Source organism: Anolis sagrei, chromosome 8 (assembly GCF_037176765.1).
Source record: "Anolis sagrei isolate rAnoSag1 chromosome 8, rAnoSag1.mat, whole genome shotgun sequence".
Classification (NCBI taxonomy): domain Eukaryota; kingdom Metazoa; phylum Chordata; class Lepidosauria; order Squamata; family Dactyloidae; genus Anolis; species Anolis sagrei.
The window spans coordinates 7,197,486-7,218,036 of NC_090028.1; positions in this window are offsets into that span (position 1 = coordinate 7,197,486).

Genomic DNA, 20,551 nt, shown 5'->3' on the forward strand with positions numbered 1-20,551 from the left:
GAGTTTGGAGCTCCTGGTACAGTCGTACCAGCACACAAAGACTAAAACACATTAAAATAATGTGTTAAATTAAAATAATGCATAGCAATAAAATGTAAATTTAAAATGGACTGTGTTGGCCTGTGGGAAAGGCCTGCATTGGATAAATAACCTTCTCCACCCGCCTTTGTCTTAACTTTCTGAAATCAGAGCTATTGTCATCCCTGACTTTCCTTGAAAGGCGTTGGAGTGTCTTTTTATGAGCGAGAGGTTGATGAGAACAATGCGTGAAGCACTTTAGAAGCGCATGTAAAATGTCAAGAACTGACAGCCCTGATGTTGTACTTTCCTCTCTTTCCTTCTTCGTCTCCTTCTTCTGTAGGTGACATTATAGGTGTGGGTTGCAAGCAAGAAAAACGACGGGATTTCATTCGATTTCAAGGCCCTGTGTTGCTTTCTGCGGAACGATGCTCATCACATAGAATCATAGAATCATAGAATCAAAGAGTTGGAAGAGACCTCATGGGCCATCCAGTCCAACCCCATTCTGCCAAGAAGCAGGAATATTGCATTCAAATCACCCCTGACAAATGGCCACCCAGCCTCTGCTTAAAAGCTTCCAAAGAAGGAGCCGCCACCACACTCCGGGGCAGAGAGTTCCACTGCTGAACGGCTCTCACAGTCAGGAAGTCCTTCCTCATGTTCAGATGGAATCTCCTCTCTTGTAGTTTGAAGCCATTGTTCCGCGTCCTAGTCTCCAAGTGATATCGGGCTGCTTTTAGGAGGGTCTCCCCAGGCGAGGAGATCCCTAGGACTGCACCAAAGAGAGTCCTGCTACCTTCTTGGCGAGACTTAAAGGGAAGCCAATTCAAAGGACCGACGATAGACGAATAGATCCTCTCGCCCAGAAGTTGAAGAAGCGGCAATCGAGGCTTTTATTTGCGATTCAGCTGAAAAGGATGCAGTTGTAGTGATAATTCACATACAAGCATAAGCATACAGAGACCAGGAAGCATTTTTATAGCAAAAGTACAGTTTAAATTCCCGCCCGCCTTCCCCGCCCGGCTTGTCGGTGATTGGTGGATGGCCAAACAGCTGGGAGGAGGCTTGCCGAACCTCCCCCGCGCTCAGCCAATCACCGAGCTCCCTTGCTTCCAAGGATGGACGAATCAGGATCGTCCGGCCACTTCGAGGGGCTAGCGAATCAGGAGCAAGGATGGAAGGGAAGGATTATGACAATCTTGACCAGGAATCTCCATGCGGCCGGGGCAAAATCGGGCCAGCTGTGAAGACAGCTATTGTTTGAGTCAATGGGTGGGTGATTGAATCAATCTGACTTTTCCTGTCAGAGCCAGGTCAGCTGAGTTCAGTGAAGAGTTTCAAGTGATATGATCAGGGTTTGGGCACAGGACCCCCTGCTGGGCAGTCTCACCCTTATTGTCCTTGGTAAATTAGTTTCTGACCGGAGGAAGAGTATCACTTGTTGGCCCTGCTCCGAAGACAAGTGACGAAACTTCCTGAACTATTGTCCATGCAAGGGATGAGCAATTATGAGTTCCATTGTGGGGCAAATGACCCCTCGGGGCAGCTATGCACGCTTCAGTCTTGTGCTTCATAGCTTTGTGGGGCAAAGTTAAAGGGTACAGAGGATATTCCATAAGGGGCACACATACATCAAAATCATAAGCAGCATGCATTAATAAAAGTCCCACCGCGATCCCTCCCTCCGAGAAGATTTAATAAAAGATTCAAGCTTTATTCAAAAGAGTCTGAGCATTCCATGTTCTGAGGAAGTTCATGAGAGAAACTGTTTTCCAAGTCTGAGAAATGGGTAAAAGGAGAGCCCTTGGTGATGGGGAAGCCCGTAGATGGATCATTGGTAGGGCTGCTGGGTGACCCTGGCTTGGGTCCTTGAAAAACTACAACTCTCACGAGGGGCAGAAGTTCCAAGATCCAGCCATTTCCCAAAAGCCTCGTGGGGTCCTTGTTGTTGTTAGTGCCTTGGCAATGTGACCAAGACTTAACCTCCACTGTGCAGTCTGGTGCCCTTGCCCTTGGCAGAACTATAAGTCACTATCCCTTATTGGGGGTTCGACATCACAAGGAAGCAGAAAACAAGCTTGCTCCCTCATCCCTGTGGCTTCCTCTCACATATTTATACATGGCTATCATATCTCCTCTCAGCCTTCTCTTCTTCAGGCTAAACATGACCAGTTCCCTAGGCCGCTCCTCATAGGGCTTGTTCTCCAGACCCTTGATCATTTTAGTCGCCCTCCGCTGGACACATTCCAGCTTGTCAATATCTCTCTTGAATTGTGGTGCCCAGAACATAGATGTTGCTTATGGGAAAATGCAGGTCCTCGGCATGGTTTGCCTTCTTGTTTTGAGAGACGGATGTCGCTCGTACCTTTTACCTTTGGATTGAGTAATATCTCCCCAGCTTGTTGCAGGAACTGAAGAAAATCCAGCATTTATTCAACCTTTGCAAAAAAATAGCAATCGATCTCGCTCTTGGACAGGAGTGCCACTATATAGTCAACATGGGTTTCGTAAAAACAAATCATGAATCTCCTTTCTAAGCTTCGTAGATGCAGGGAATGCTGTGGATGCAGCATATCTCCATTTCAGGAAGGCTTTGGACAAGTTTGCAAACAAAATAGTAAAATGTGGACTCGAGAATATTTATTTATTTATTTATTTGCTTCATTTTTATACCGCATTTTTCAGCCCTTGACAGGCGACTCAATGCGGTTTACAGTGCAATTAAAACACAGCAATACAACAGGATCGACGATGTCGGTCCACAGCAATTAACAATCAGACAGGACAAATCACAAACAACATAAATAACGCCTCAGTTGAAATCAGATCCGTTCTCATAGTCGTTGTGCCGTTCCTATGTTCCATTTACCGTCTTCCTTAATTAGTTGCATTGCTTAGCCAAACGCTTGTTCGTAAAGCCAGGTCTTGACCATTCTCCAAAACGTCAGCCACGAAGGTGCCTGTCTGATGTCTGCCGGCAAGGCATTCCATAGCCGAGGGGCCACCACTGAGAAGGCCCTGTCTCTCGTCCCTGCCAAGCGCGCCTGTGACACCAGCGGGATCGAGAGCAGGGCCTCCCCAGACGATCTTAATGTTCTAGTCGGTTCATAGGTGGAGATGCGTTCGGAGAGGTAAGCGGGGCCAGAACCGTTTAGGGCTTTATAGGCTAAAGCCAGCACCTTGAATTGTGCCCGGTAGCGGATTGGCAGCCAGTGGAGCTGGCTCAGCAGAGGAGTGGTGTGCTCCCTGAGTGCCGCTCCTGTTAGCAACCTGGCTGCCGAGCGCTGGACCATCTGAAGCTTCCGGGCAGTCTTCAAGGGCAACCCCACGTAGAGCGCGTTGCAGTAATCAATCCGGGATGTAACCAGAGCGTATACTACTGTTAAATACTACTGTTAAATGGATTTGTAAATGGGCAAAAGACCAAACCCAAAGGGCACTTCTATCCAATGCATCCTCTCAATTCTTGAAATAAGTGACTATTTGTGGTGCCATAAACAGAGTTTTGTCTTTGCTCTTCAACATCTTTATAAATGACTTGAATAATGGAACAATAATACAACTCCCCTGTTAAGCCAGCTCCACTGGCTGCCTATTAGGTTCCAAGCACAATTCAAAGTGCTGTCCTTGATCTATTAAACCCTAAACGACTCTGGCCCAGCTTACTTGTCCAAACGTATCTCCCTCTATGAATCCCCAAGGACCTTAAGATCGCCTGGAGAGAGCCTACTCTCCGTCCCACCACCATCACAATCACATTTGGTGGGAATGAGAGGCAGGGTCTTCTCAGTGGTGGCCCCTCGGTGGTGAAACACCCTCTCTAAGGAGATTAGATCTGACCCCTCCCTCATGACCTTCCAGAAAAAGCTCAAACTCTGGTTATGGGATCAAGCATTCGCAGGATAGATGGTTTTAATGGACTGTATTTTAGTTGAGGACAATGGATTGGAGATGGTTGTAATGGACTATGTATTGTCGAAGGCTTTCATGGCTGGAATCACTAGGTTCTTGTGGGTTTTTTCGGGCTATAGGGCCATGTTCTAGAGGCATTTCTCCTGACGTTTCGCCTGCATCTATGGCAAGCATCCTCAGAGGTAGTGAGGTCACTACCTCTGAGGATGCTTGCCATAGATGCAGGCGAAACCTTTTAATGGACTGTTTGGCGGAGGATCATCACTTCAATGCTGGTGGTCTTTGCTTCTTCCAGCATGCTGACGTTTGTCCGCCTGTCTTCCCAAGATATTTGCAGGGACATCCGTAGGAAGACCAAGGTGCTTGTTTACAAAGCTATTGTCCTCCCAACCCTGCTATATGCCTGCGAAATGTGGACTATCTACAGATGTCACATGCAACTTCTGGAACGATTCCATCAGTGTTGCCTCTAAAAAATCCTGCAAATCTATTGGGAAGACAGGCGGACAAACGTCGGTGTGCTGGAAGAAGCAAAGGCCACCAGCACTGAAGCGATGGTCCTCCGCCATCAAATCAGTTGGACCAGACACGTTGTCCGGATGTCCGACCACCATCTCCCAAAGCAGTTGCTCTACTCTGAACTCAAGAACAGAAAACAGAATGTTGGAGGGCAGGAAAAGAGATTGAAAGATGGGCTCAAAGCCCACCTTAAAAACTCTGGCATAGACAATGAGAACTGGGAAGCCCTGGCCCTTGAGCGCTCCAGCTGGAGGTCAGCTGTGACCAGCAGTGCTGTAGAATTTGAAGAGGCATGAATAGAGGGCAAAAGAGAGAAACGTGCCAAGAGGAAGGTGAGTCAAGCCAACCCCGATCGGGACTGCCTTCCACCTGGAAACCGATGCCCACACTACGGGAGAAGATGCAGATCAAGAACTGGGCTCCACAGTCACCTATGGACCCACCGCCAGAACACCCCAGGTTTCAGCGGTGGTCAGCGGAGCATTCGCACAATTAAAACTTGTGCGCCAGCTGCGTCCGTACCTTGGGAAGTCTGACTTGGCCACGGTAGTACACGCTTTGGTTACATCCCGTTTAGATTACTGCAACGCTCTCTACGTGGGGCTGCCTCTGAAGACTGCCCGAAAGCTGCAGCAAGTACAACGCGCAGCAGCCAGATTACTAATGGGTGCTGGGTACAGGGAGCACACCACTCCGCTGTTACACCAGCTCCACTGGCTGCCGATTAGCTTCCGAGCACAATTCAAAGTGCTGGTGTTAACCTATAAAGCCCTAAACGACTCCGGCCCTGTTTACCTCTCCGAACGTATTGGGGTTGCCTCTGAAGACTGCCCAAAAGCTGCAGCAAGTCCAACGCGCGACAGCCAGATTACTAACGGGTGCTGGGTACAGGGAGCACACCACTCTGCTGTTACACCAGCTCCTCTGGCTGCCGATTAGCTTCCGAGCACAATTCAAAGTGCTGGTGTTAACCTATAAAGCCCTAAACGACTCTGGACCTGTTTACCTCTCCGAACGTATTCTTCCCTACGAACCATCAAGACCATTAAGATCGTCTGGAGGGGCCCTGCTCTCGGTCCCTCCGCCTGCACAAGCACGGCTGGTGGGGACGAGGGACAGGGCCTTCTCGATGGTGGCCCCTCGACTTTGGAACTCCCTGCCATTAGAGATCAGAACTGCCCCCTCCCTCATGACGTTCAGGAAACTAACAAAGACCTGGTTCTGGAACGCGGCATTTGACAACTGATTTAATTCTTTGCCCACATGAAAGGAGGATGATGAATGGGATTGTGATGGTGTCGGACGATTTGGCTCTTTTAACTGGGATGATAATGTTTTAATGTGTATGGTGCTGATATTTTAATCATGTAATGAAGTGGCATTGTGTTGTTATTGTATATTCTTTGTATGTTAACACATGTTGTGAACCGGTCCGAATCCCTCTTTGAAGGTGAGAGGGTCGGTATATAAAACCTCGAAATAAATAAATAAATAAATAAATATCGATCTTGGAAGACAATCCTACTGGGACAATGAGGGATTGCCTAAGTAAGTAAGTAACCAATATAGTTATATAGTAGGCCTGGGTAACAACGCAAAAAATTGTTTCTAAAATCGATTTGTAATTGGGGTTTTTTTCTTGTTTCGATATTTAAAATAATTACAAAACTTTCCCAAAAAAAAGTTTCGGTATTTACGAAATTTCGTAAATATTTACAAAACATTTTGTAAAGATGGCGCCCTTTTTTTTTTCAATATTTTTTAAATATTTTTTAAATTTAATTATTAATTTAGTAGAATAGGGATTAATTATTATTAATTATTATTAAGGAGGGAAGGCAGGCACTCACTCTGGCGGGCCCTCCCGCTCGCCGCTCGCTCGCCCCTCTCGCTCCAGCAGACAAGAGTTCTTCCTCCCACCCTGAACATTATTCCACAGATATATCAACCCCACTTGCCTAGTTTCCAACAGACCTCAGAACCTCTGAGGATGCCTGCCATAGATGTGGGTGAAATGTCAGGAGAGAGTGCTTCCGCCCCTCTCGCTCGCCGCTCGCTCGCCCCTCTCGCTCGCCGCTCGCTATTATTATTAGGCATTGGCAATGCTAAGCAAGCTGGCCAATTGCAACATTCAGGCAGGAAGCAGCCAGACCATGAAGCTGCAAGGCCATTCGATGCTCATCAAGCTGGCCAGCTGCAACATTCACGCTTGCCTCCAGCAGACAAGAGTTCTTCCTCCCACCCTGAACATTATTCCACAGATATATCAACCCCACTTGCCTAGTTTCCAACAGACCTCACAACCTCTGAGGATGCCTGCCATAGATGTGGGTGAAATGTCAGGAGAGAGTGCTTCCGCCCCTCTCGCTCGCCGCTCGCTCGCCCCTCTCGCTCCAGCAGACAAGAGTTCTTCCTCCCACCCTGAACATTATTCCACAGATATATCAACCCCACTTGCCTAGTTTCCATCAGACCTCACAACCTCTGAGGATGCCTGCCATAGATGTGGGTGAAATGTCAGGAGAGAGTGCTTCCGCCCCTCTCGCTCGCCGCTCGCTCGCCCCTCTCGCTCGCCGCTCGCTATTATTATTAATAGGCAATGCTAAGCAAGCTGGCCAATTGCAACATTCAGGCAGGAAGCAGCCAGACCATGAAGCTGCAAGGCCATTCGATGCTCATCAAGCTGGCCAGCTGCAACATTCACGCTTGCCTCCAGCAGACAAGAGTTCTTCCTCCCACCCTGAACATTATTCCACAGATATATCAACCCCACTTGCCTAGTTTCCAACAGACCTCACAACCTCTGAGGATGCCTGCCATAGATGTGGGTGAAATGTCAGGAGAGAGTGCTTCCGCCCCTCTCACTCGCCGCTCGCTCGCCCCTCTCGCTCCAGCAGACAAGAGTTCTTCCTCCCACCCTGAACATTATTCCACAGATATATCAACCCCACTTGCCTAGTTTCCAACAGACCTCACAACCTCTGAGGATGCCTGCCATAGATGTGGGTGAAATGTCAGGAGAGAGTGCTTCCGCCCCTCTCGCTCGCCGCTCGCTCGCCCCTCTCGCTCCAGCAGACAAGAGTTCTTCCTCCCACCCTGAACATTATTCCACAGATATATCAACCCCACTTGCCTAGTTTCCAACAGACCTCAACCTCTGAGGATGCCTGCCATAGATGTGGGTGAAATGTCAGGAGAGAGTGCTTCCGCCCCTCTCACTCGCCGCTCGCTCGCCCCTCTCGCTCGCCCCTCTCAGCAAGCATCGGCAGGCGGCCATCTTACGTATTTCCGAAATGGACGGAAATACAAAATTTTTTGGCGCCTGCCGTTTCGATATTTAAAAACACTTCCAGGTTAAAAAAAATGTTTTGTAATCATTTCGTAATTCAAAAATTAACGAATTTTTTAACGAATTACGAATTAACGAAACGAATTGACCAGCCCTATTATATAGTCTGTGTTTGTCTACTTTCCTTCTCTGTGAATTGCCTGTGATATACTCTGTGGAAACCTTTGTTAAAAAAAAATCATATTTATGACAATATTGGGTCTCCCTCCTTCAGGGCCCAAGGAAGAGACCTCATTACTTACCTAGTAGAGATCCTCATTTGTCCTAAATCCCACAAATGCCGGCAGTCAAGCAGGAAAGTACACAACGTGTCCCTTGCTGTGTTGCCTGGAAAGGACACACTGAGCCCGATGGTAGCCAAGCAACCTCGCTATGAAGGATCAAGCAGGAATCAATAGATCGGAACAGCCTTGGATTTGTCCACAAAGCTGTGCGGATGATACATCTCCTTCCCTTCAGAAGGCACTGTCCCTTCCAAATCTCTCCATTTCAGAGGGACAGTCCATCAGTGCATCAAACACTGTCGAACAAATGCAGTTCAGCACCACTATATCAGCCATGATAGGATCCTGGGAGTTGTCATTTGGTGAAAACACTCTTTGGAAGAGAAAGTTGACGTCCTTGCAGAACTACAGCTCCTATGGTTCCGTAGCACTGAACCAAAGGAGTTCAAGTGGTGTCAAAATGCAATCATAGAATCATAGAATCATAGAATCAAAGAGTTGGAAGAGACCTCATGGGCCATCTATTCCAACCCCCTTCCAAGAAGCAGGAATATTGCATTCAAATCACCCCTGACAGATGGCCATCCAGAACACACAAATGGCAAACATTCAATGCCAATTATACAATTATTAAGGACAGGCAACACAAACAGAGGTTAAGGCAGGTGCAGGTTCTTACCTACAAAGCCCTGAATGGTCTGGGACCCGCCTACGTCCGTGACCGCATTTCTGTGTACAAAACTACACTGTCTCTTCGTTCATCTGGAGAGATGCCCAGGTCTCCGCAAGTGTCGGGTCTTCCTCGGTATCCATGGATCCCTAGAATCATAGAATCAAAGAGTTGGAAGAGACCTCATGGGCCATCCAGTCCAACCCCATTCTGCCAAAAAGCAGGAAAATTGCATTCAAAGCACCCCTGACAGATGACCATCCAGCCCCTGTTTAAAAGCTTCCAAAGAAGGAGCCTCCACCACACTCCGGGGCAGAGAGTTCCACTGCTGAACGGCTCTCACAGTCAGAAAGTTCTTCCTCATGTTCAGATGGAATCTCCTCTCTTGTAGTTTGAAGCCATTGTTCCTTGTCCTAATCTCCATGGAAGCAGAAAACAAGCTTGCTCCCTCCTCCCTGTGGCTTCCTCTCACATATTTATACATGGCTATCATGTCTCCTCTCAGCCTTCTCTTCTTCAGGCTAAACATGCCCAGCTCCTTAAGCCGCTCCTCATAGGGCTTGTTTTTCAGACCCTTGATCATTTTTGTCGCCCTCATCTGGACACATTCCAGCTTGTCAATGTCTCCCTTGAATTGTGATGCCCACAATTCAACATACAGTGTTCCCTCACTGCTTCCCGCAAAACAGCGAGTCCACAATGAGCAAACCACGAAGTAGCGAGGGAACACTGTATCGCAAAGTGATGCCAGGTTGAGATCAAGAAGGCAATTAGTGACAACAAACACATAAGCTAGGAGAGGCTGAAGTAGTTTGCATTCGCCTGGGGCTATTGCAGGCATGGGTACTCTTGGGCTCTCCAGGTGTTTTGGACTTCAACTCCCACAATTCCTAGGGTCTCAACTCTGGTCACAGGAGGGTGCTGTCACGTCATCTTCCATGCCGAGGAGATTTTCTCCAATTGATGTCCTTTTGGGGCGCCTTTTTATCTACTCGCATTTTGGGGTGGCGCAGTGGGTTAAAGCACTGAGCTGCTGAGCTTGTTGATCGAAAGGTCGCAGGTTCGATTTCGGGGCGCGGCGTGAGCTTCCGCTGTCAGCCCTAGCTTCTGCCAACCTAGCAGTTCGAAAACATGCAAATGTGAGTAGATCAATAGGTACCGCTCCGGCGGGAAGGTAACGGCGCTCCATGCAGTCATGCCGGCCACATGACCTTGGAGGTGTCTGCGGATAACGCTGGCTCTTTGGCTTGGAGATGGAGATGAGCACCACACCCCAGACTGGACTTAGTGTCAGGGGACTACCTTTACCCATTTTATCTACTTGCATTTCTGCTTTCGACCTGGTCAGGTTTTTTTTTGTTTTGTTGTTGTTGTTGTGTCAGGAGCGTTGCTTCTGGTGTGAGAGAATTGGCCATCTGCAAGGACATTGCCCAGGGGACGCCCAGATGATTTGATATTTTTATCATCCTTGTGGGAGGCTTCTCTCATGTCTCCGCATGAGGAGCTGGAGCTGATAGAGGGAGCTCATCTGCCTCTCCCTGGATTCGAACCTGTGACCTGTCGATCTTCAGTCCTGCTGGCGCAAGGGTTGAACCCGCTGCGCCACCGGGGGCTCCTGAGCTGGGGCTAACTGTGGGTGCTCACCCCAACCCAGGTTCAAACTGCTGACCTTCTGATCAGCTGGATTTTTTTGCAGCATGGCAGTTTAGTGCAAAGTCAATGAACCCTAACCTTACATGAAAGCAACAGACTCCCTCCTCCTTCTATAATTCCATTAAAGCTGCACATAAGTGAGTAAATGTTTCTTTGGACCATTTTTAAGTCTTGGCTTTGGCATTGTTACCAATCAGGCATGTTCAATATATTTGCTGCAGGCAAAAAAAACCCCCCAAAAAACTCTGGACACGTTCAGTGTTATTTGCTGCAGCCATTTATTATGTGCTGTGCGCTGGCGAACAATCTCCTTATTAATGCCGGCTTTCCGGTGCACATTGCCTTCTGCTGTGAAGGCATTAGGATAAACAAGGCATTTGAATAAAGTTCATGGCTTTCATAGAATCCTAGAGTTGGAAGAGATCTCATGGGCCATCCAGTCCAACCCCATTCTGCCAAGAAGCAGGAATATTGCATTCAAATCACCCCTGACAGATGGCCATCCAGCCTCTGTTTAAAAGCTTCCTAAGGAGGAGCCTCCACCATACTCCGGGGCAGAGAGTTCCATTGCTGAATGGCTCTCAGTCAGGAATTTCTTCCTAATGTTCAGATGGAATCTCCTTTCTTGTAGTTCGAAGCCATTGTACCACATCCTAGTCTCCAAGGCAGCAGAAAACAAGCTTGCTCCCTCCTCTCAATGACGTCCTCTCACATATTTATACATGGCTATCATGTCTCCTCTCAGCCTTCTCTTTTTCAGGTTAAACATGCCCAACTCCTTAAACCACTCCTCATTGGGCTTGTTCTCCAGACCCCTGATCATTTGAGTCGCCCTCCTCTGGCCACATTCCAGCTTGTCAATATCTTGTCAAATTTGCCCTGGAGTGTGGTGGAGGCTCCTTCTTTGGAGGTTTTAAACAGAGGTCAGATGGCCATCTGTTGGGGGTGCTTTGAATGCAATTTTCCTGCTTCTTGGCAGGAGGTTGGACTGGATGGCCCATGAGGTCTCTTCCAACTTTATGATTCTCTGATTCTATGGGGAGGTGCTGTTGTTTCATTTTCCACACCGAGAAGCCTATCATTCATGAACTAATTTCCTGGTTATATTTTTGCCAGCATGTTTTCCAGGGTGTCTTTTACCTCCCCACCAAAGCAGTAGCTGTTTATCTACTTACACTGTTGTTTTTGAACAGCTGGGTGAGCAAAAGCTGGGCTGATGGCACCTGAAACGTGGACTGTCTACAGATGTCACATGCAACTCCTGGAATGATTCCATCAGCTCTGCCTCCAAAAAATCCTGCAAATCTCTTGGGAAGACAAGCGGACACATGTCAGCGTGCCGGAAGAAGCAAAGACCACCAGCATTGAAGCAATGGTCCTCCGCCATCAACTCCGCTGGACTGGCCATGTTGTCCAGATGCCCAACCACCGTGTACCAAAGCAGTTGCTCTATTCCAAACTCAAGAATGGAAAACGGAATGTTGGAGGGCAGGAAAAGAGATTTAAAGACAGGATGAAAGTCAATCTTAAAAAGTCTGGCATAGACACTGAGAACTGGAAAGCCCTGGCCCTTGAGCACTCCAGCTGGAGGTCGGCTGTGACCAGCAGTGCTGCAGAATTTGAAGAGGCACGAATGGAGGGCGAAAGAGAGAAATGTGCCAAGAGGAAGGCGCATCAAGCCAACCCCGACCGGGACCGCCTTCCACCTGGAAACCAAGGCCCTCACTGCAGGAGAAGATGCAGATCAAGAATAGGGCTCCACAAGTCATCTATGGACCCACCCTGGAAGATTATCTTACTTGGACAAGAAAGTAAGAAAGTAAGTACTCCGACCCGGGCTTGAATTGCCAACTTCCAGCACATGTCCATTAGAATAGTATTTTCCACCAGTTTTACACAATAGGGTTACAGCCAATGCATTCTTGTCTAACAGTGCATTAGCTATCTAACAGAGATCCTCATTGATACATAAAGCATCAACCACAGTGTGCCAATTATTAAAAGACAAGCCTTACGAAGGAGAAAGCATGAATGCATAATCGCCACTTTCAAAGCAGCACTCTTGCCCTGAAGTTCCTCATCTGAATGACTTTGTGATATCTGGACACCTTCAGATTAGAGCTGGAAGGGTTCAAGAATTGAATGTCTTGAAAAGGTCCTTTCAGTGGCTTTTCTGAAACAGATGCAGGATTCAGCACCATGGATAGTGTCCTTGTCACTGCAATTACCTGCATCTACACTGTAGATTTAATACAGTTTGGCCGCACTTTGATTGCCATGGCTCAATGCTATGGAATTCTGGGATTTGAAGTTTGGAGATGCACCAGTACTCTTTGGCAGGGATGGCCAGAGTTTTTAAGGTTGGCTTTGAGCCCATCTTTCAATCTCTTTTCTTGCTCACCAACATTCCGTTTTCCGTTCTTGGGTTCGGAGTAGAGCAACTGCTTTGGGAGACGGTGGTCAGGCATCCGGACAACGTGGCCGGTCCAGCGGAGTTGGTGGTGGAGGACCAACGCTTCAATGCTGGCGGTCTTTGCCTTTTCCAGCACGCTGATGTTTGTCCGCTTGTCTTCCCAAGAGATTTGCAGGATTTTCCGGAGGCAGCGCTGATGGAATTGTTCCAGGAGTTGCATGTGATGCCTGTAGACAGTCCACATCTCACAGGCATATAGCAGGGTTGGGAGGACAATGGCTCTATAAACAAGCACCTTGGTATCCCTACGGATGTCCCGGTCCTCAAACACTCTCTGCTTCATTTGGAAAAATGCTGCACTCGCAGAGCTCAGGCGGTGTTGTATTTCGTTGTCGATGTTGACTTTGGTGGGGAGGTGGCTGCCAAGGTAGCAGAAATGATCAATATTTTCTAATGTTACACCATTAAGCTGTATCACTGGCATTGGAGAGGGATTGGCTGGTGACTGCTGGAACAGCACCTTGGTTTTTTCAATGTTCAATGACAGATCGAGCTTCTCGTATGCTTCTGCAAAGGTGTTTAGAGTGGCTTGTAGATCTTCTGAATGCGCACAGATGATGCTGTCATCAGCATAGTGGAGTTCTATAACAGATGTTGTTGTAACCTTGGTTTTGGCTTTCTGCTGAGGTTGAATAGTTTGCCATCTGTCCGATAGATGATTTTCACTCTGGTGGGAAGCTTCCCATCAACAAGGTGAAGTATCATAGTGATGAAGATGGAGAATAAAGTTGGGGCAATAACACATCCCTGTTTGACACCGGATTCCACCTTAAATGGGTCACTTTGGGAGCCTTTGCTGTCCAAAACTGTTGCCATCATGTCATCATGGAGGAGCCGCAGGATGTTCACAAATTTCACCTGATTTTTTCAAACAACAACAACAACAGCAATAATGGAACTGCAAAGAGTCTGGCACAAGCCAGTAAAGCTGGTCCGAGTGGTGATTGGCACACTGGGTGCAGTGCCTAAAGACCTTGGCCTGCACTTAAACACAATTGGTGCTGACAAAATTACCATCTGTCTGCTGCAAAGGGCCACCCTACTTGGACCTGCATGCATTATTCGCTGATACATCACATTGTCCTAGACACATGTGATTGAATACAAAAGCCAGCATAGTGATCTTGTTTGCTGTATGCTAATCTCGTTGTGTTTCTAATAATAATAATAATAATAATTATTATTATTATTATTATTATTATTATTATTATTATTCTTGCCAGCCTTTCCTCATTGCTAGAGGCGGGTTACAAAAGAACAGCAACTCCATAGCATTGTTCCATGGCAGATAAAGTGGTGCTAAACTGCATTCATTGTACAGTGTAGATGTGCCGCTTTGTTAAACTAGATGTTGTTTGTAGTGACAATGTGTCACATCGGTTCCTTTGTGACTCTGGCAACTGGACTATATAAGCAGAAGGCTCTAAGCCAGTGTTTCACAACCTGGGGGTCGGGACCCCTGGGGGGGTCACGAGGGGATGTCAAAGGGGTCACTAAAGACCATCAGGAAACAGTATTTTCTGTTGGTTATGGGAGTTCTGTGTGTGACGTTTGGCCCAATTCTCTCATTGGTGGGACTCAGAATGCTATTTGATTGTAATATTTGAACTGTAAATCACAGCAACTACAACTCCCAAATGTCAAGGTCTATTTTCCCCAAACACTGCCAGTGTTCACATTTAGGCATATTGAGTATTTGTGTCAAGTTTGGTCCAGGTCCATCATGGTTTGAGTCCACATTGCTCTCTGGATGTAGGTGAACTACAACTCCCAAACTCAAGGTCAATGCCCACCAAACCCTTCTAGTATTTTCTGTTGGGCGTGGGAGTTTTGTGTGCCAAGTTGGGTTCAATTCCATCGTTGGTGGGGTTCAGAGTTCTCTTTGATTGTAGGTGAACTATAAATCTCAGCAACTACAACTCCCAAATGTCAAGGTCTATTTCCCCCAAACTTCATCTGTGTTCATATTTGGGCATATGGAATACCCAGATCCATCATTGTTTGAGTCCACAGTACTCTCTGTATGTAGGTGAACTACAACTCCCAAACTCAAGGTCAATGCCCACCAAACCCTTCCAGTATTTTCTGTTGGTCATGGGAGAACTGTGTGCCAAGTTGGGTTCAATTCCATCGTTGGTGGGGTTCAGAATGCTATTTGATTGTAATATTTGACCTGTAAATCACAGCAACTACAACTCCCAAATGTCAAGGTCTATTTTCCCCCAAACTCTACCAGTGTTCACATTTCGGAATATTGAGTATTTGTGTCAAGTTTGGTCCAGGTCCATCATGGTTTGAGTCCACAGTGCTCTCTGGATGTAGGTGAACTACAACTCCCAAACTCAAGGTCAATGCCCACCAAACCCTTCCAGTTGGTCATGGCAGTTCTGTGTGTCAAGTTTGGTTCAATTCCATCGTTGGTGGGGTTCAGAATGCTCTTTGATTGTAGATGAACTATAAATCTCAGCAACTACAACTCCCAAATGTCAAGGTCTATTTCCCCCAAACTCCATCTGTGTTCATATTTGGGCATATGGAATACCCAGATCCATCATTGTTTGAGTCCACAGTACTCTCTGGATGTAGGTGAACCACAACTCCAAAACCAAAGGACACTGCCCACCAAACCCTTCCAGTATTTTCTGTTAGTCATGGGAGAACTGTGTGCCAAGTTTGGTCCAATTCCATCATTGGTGAAGTTCAGAATGCTCTCTGATTGTAGGTGAACTATAAATCCCAGCAACTACAACTTCCAAACGACAAAATCAACCACCCCCACCCCACCAGTGTGCAAATTTAGGCATATCAGATATTTGTGCCAAATTTGGTCCACTGAATGAAAATACATCATACAGATCAGATATTTACACTACAATTCATAACAGTTGCAAAATGAGAGTTACGAAGTAGCAACGAAAATAATGTTCTGGTTGGGGGTCACCACAACATGAGGAACTGTATTAAGGGGTTGCGGCATTAGGAAGGTTGAGAACCACTGCTCTAAGCAGAAATGATATTGCATTAAAAATGGTGGCAAGATCAAACGGTGCTTCCGGTGTCAACAGGCAAGTGCCGAATGGACACAACGTGAGCGTGAGTCCCCTATTCCACTAATCGGTGAGTAATTAATATGGCCAAATTTGCAACCCAGTTAGTTCCTGCTAAGCTTTTATGAATTAAACCACAAATCCGGGCTTTGTTAGCGACTGTGATTAGTCCAACCGTTGGAAGCGATGTTTTCCGTGAGCCTGAAATGACCCATCCATCATCCCTGCATTCGGGGTCCAAGAAAGACAACTCACCTAACAAACGGCTCTGCGGAGAATTCTGCAAAACAGCCCAGGTTTGATTCATTCAATGCATATTAAAATATAAATCATTGGACGTGTGTTTCATTACAAGTTGTCCCAGATTTCCAAGCTGACAGGTAAATGCAAGCGGGAAAATGTAACGCCGAATCTTGATGATTTCCATTTGTGTCAAGCCAAATTGTAAGATTAAAGGAGGGCATATTAAGTATTCAAGCTGTTGCTCCTGTTTACTTCTTTTTTTGGAGGGGGGGGGGGGAGAGTATTATATCATATCATCACAGGGATCATATCATCCATCCGTGTTCAACATCTACACAAATGACCAGCCACTGCCAGAAGGGACAGAGAGTTTCATCTATGCTGATGATCGTGCCATTACTGCTCAAGCAGGGAGCTTTGAGATGGTTGAACAGAAGCTCTCTGAAGCTCTAGGTGCTCTTACTGTCTATTACAGGGAAAACCATCTGATCCCTAATCCATCTAAAACACAGGCATGCGCCTTTCACCTTAAGAACAGACAAGCATCCCGAGCTCTGAGGATTACCTGGGAAGGAATCCCACTGGAGCATTGCAGCGCACCCAAATACCTGGGAGTCACTTTGGACCATGCTCTGACCTACAAGAAGCACTGCCTGAAGATCAAGCAAAAAGTGGGCGCTAGAAACAACATCATACGAAAGCTGACTGGCACAACCTGGGGATCACAACCAGACACAGTGAAGACATCTGCCCTTGCGCTATGCTACTCTGCTGCTGAGTATGCATGCCCATTGTGGAACATATCTCACCACACTAAAACAGTGGATGTGGCTCTTAATGAGACATGCCGTATTATCACGGGGTGTCTGCGCCCCACACCACTGGAGAAATTACACTGCTTAGCCGGTATTGCACCACCTGACATCCGCCGGGAAGTAGCAGCCAATAGTGAAAGGACCAAGGCAGAGACATCTCCAGCTCATCCCCTGTTTGGGTATCAGCCAGCACGCCAACGACTTAAATTAATAAATAGTTTTCTAAGATCTACAGAGACACTCGCTGGAACACCCCAGCAAGCAAGAGTCCAAAAGTGGCAGGCCCAAACCCAGCACCTCAATCCATGGGTGATACCAGATGAGAGACTCCCCCCTGGGCACTCAGAAGACTGGGCGACTTGGAAGGCGCTGAACAGACTGTGCTCTGGCACCACGAGATGCAGAGCCAACCTTAAGAAATGGGGCCACAAAGTGGAATCCACGACATGCAAGTGTGGAGAAGAGCAAACCACTAACCACCTGTTGCAATGTAACCGGAGCCCTGCCACATGCACAATGCGGCAACACCAGAGGCACTCCAAGTGGCCAGATACCAGTTAAAGGACGTTTAACCAACTACCAAGTTTGCAAAATCTGTGTGTGTGTTTTTTTCTTTTTAATCTGTGTGTTTGTTTTGTTCTGTTATAATTGTAACACAATGGTATGGTTGCGGATGACACGATAAATAAATAAATAAATCACAGGGATCTTATGGACCACATGCCAACTGGTCTCTGGTCTTTTTGAATGAGGGAGTGAGCCCAAGAAAGGCTTTAAATGAACACTTATTGAAGGCAAGCCCACCCAAGGCCCCTGCTTTCCAGCTGATCTGACCAGCTGCAGGGTGTTCCACAGTTCCTGGATGCCCCGTTGGGCCAACTTCAGTGGAATATGCCCCAGCAGCAGCCTCAACCAGGGATTCTTCCACTCTCGAGCTCTCTCCCTTTTGCTCTCTTTCCCAGTCCAAACAATGTAACAAACCCCTAATAAAGGCTAATTGAATTGTAACCTTCACCTCTCCATAGTGATACATTGTGTCTATTCACTGACTCAAAGTTCCTAATACATGAAATTATCCTTTTCTGAGCTGCGGCAGCCACCGGCTCACCCAGGATGCCTTCCAAGTGTCCCGAGGAAGCCGAAACTGCATTTCTTTAAACCGCGGATACGGAAACCCCTCGGGGCCCCGTATACGCGAGTTAGCCAAACGACTCCATTTTAATGCCATATTTTTCCTAGCCTAATTCTAACACTAACTGCTATCTCACTTTTTGCATTTCGGACTCCTACGCCCTGGGAATAACCCTTTGTTTTTTAAGAATATATTTTAATGAGAAACAGCTGATTGTCAAACTGGACTTACCGCTGCTGCGCTGCTCCCGCCGTCGCTTCTTTGCCCTCCTGGAGCCCCAGGACCCGATGGTCACTTCTTGGGTTAGTAGGTGTCTAGTGGCCAAATTTGGTGGCAATTCGTCTAGTGGTTTTTGAGTTATGTTAACCCCACAAACGAACATTACATTTTTATTTAGATAGACTAGCCGTCTCCTGCCACGCATTGCTGTGGCCCACATGACCATTCTGTGTGGGAGGTTTGGCCCAATTCTATCATTGGTGGGGTTTGGAATGCTCTTTGATTGTAGGTGAACTATTAATCCCAGCAACTTCAACTCCCAAATGTCAAAATTCTATTTTCCCCAAACTCCACCAGTGTTCACATTTGGGCATATTGAGTCTTCGTGTAGAGTTTGGTCCAGATCCATTATTGTTTGAGTCCACAGTGCTCTCTGTATGTAGGTGAACTACAACTCCAAAACCAAAGGACACTGCCCACCAAACCCTTCCAGTATTTTCTGTTGGTCATGGGAGAACTGTGTGCCAAGTTGGGTTCAATTCCATCGTTGGTGGGGTTCAGAATGCTCTTTGATTGTAGGTTAACTATAAATCCCAGCAACTACAACTCCCAAATGACAAAATCATATTTTTTGAATGAAGGACATACATTGGGTGGTTAGGTGTCTTGTGTCCAAATTTGGTGTCAATTCATCCAGTGGTTTTTGCATTCTGTTAATCCCACAAACAAACATTACATTTTTGTTTGTATAGATAGATAATATAGATAGATAGATAGATAGATAGATAGATAGATAGATAGATAGATAGATAGAGGGGCGGCTCAACCATTACGCAAAGTAAGCATTCGCAGTATAGTTAATTTTGCCCAGGGGCGCTCTTGAGGCGCTCTTGGGGGAAAATAGACCTTGACATATGCAAGTTGTAGTTACTGGGATGTATAGTTCACCTACAATCAAAGAGCATTCTGAACTCCACCAATGATGGAATTGAACCAAATATGGCACACACAACTCCCAAGACAAACAGAAAATATATATCAATGATTGGTTGGGGGGGGGGGGCACCAAAATACAGTTTGCTTACCGTTGAAAATTACCTAGGGCCGCCTCTGGATAGATAGATAGATAGATAGATAGATAGATAGTAGGCTTGGGCGATCCAGTTCGTTAATTTCGTAATTCGTTATTAATTCGTATTTAAATTAGCTTACGATCCAATATCGAACCATGCAGGAATAGTGTGAGGAGTAATTAAGAATCGAAATAATTTTTCCAATTTTCGTAATTATTTCGTAATTATTTCATAATTATTTTCGTATGTCTGCTGCAAGTTTTGCAATCTCGCATTTATCCCACTTACGGTCCCTTTGCTCTGCTGCTTCCCTCCTCTTTCCTCAGGCTTCTTCTTGCCTCACTCTAATAAACAATACTATAATATAATATATAATATAATAAAATTATAAAAATATAATATATATATTATATTATATTATATTATATTATATTATTATAATACTATTCTATTATAGTATTGTATATATTATATTATATTATTATATTATATATTTTATGTAATATATATAATATATTATAATATTATTATAATATAATATAATAATATATAATATATAATATAATATATTATAATAATATAATATACAATAATATAATATAATATAATATAATATAATAATATAATATAATATAATATAATATAATATACAACAATATAATATAATAATATTATAATAATATAATAATATAATATAATATAATAAATATAATATAATATAATATAATATAGTTGTTGTTTGTTTTATCACACCAACAGTCAACAACAGAGGGAGAGGGAAGCTTCAGAAGTTCCCCCTGTCCCATTTGGAGGTGTTTTTAGCATATTGGATCTCACAGCAGCATTTGACACAGTCGACCACAATCTCTTGACCCACCGCCTTGCTGTTGCTGGAATCAGGGGGAGAGCTTTAAACTGGCTGTCCTCCTTTCTTCACAACCGTGGACAGCGAGTGGAGAGGGGAGGCCTGGTCTCTGAGAGGTCCCCTCTATCTTGTGGGGTTCCTCAGGGGGCCATTCTCTCCCCTCTGTTGTTTAACATCTATATGCAACCACTTGCTCAGCTGGTTCGAGGTTTTGGGCTGGAGTGTTATCAGTATGCCGATGACACTCAGCTGGTGCTGAAGATGGAAGGCCGACCGGACTCTGTACCCGATTGTTTCCATCAGTGCCTCGTGGCCGTGACTGGATGGCTGCGTGCC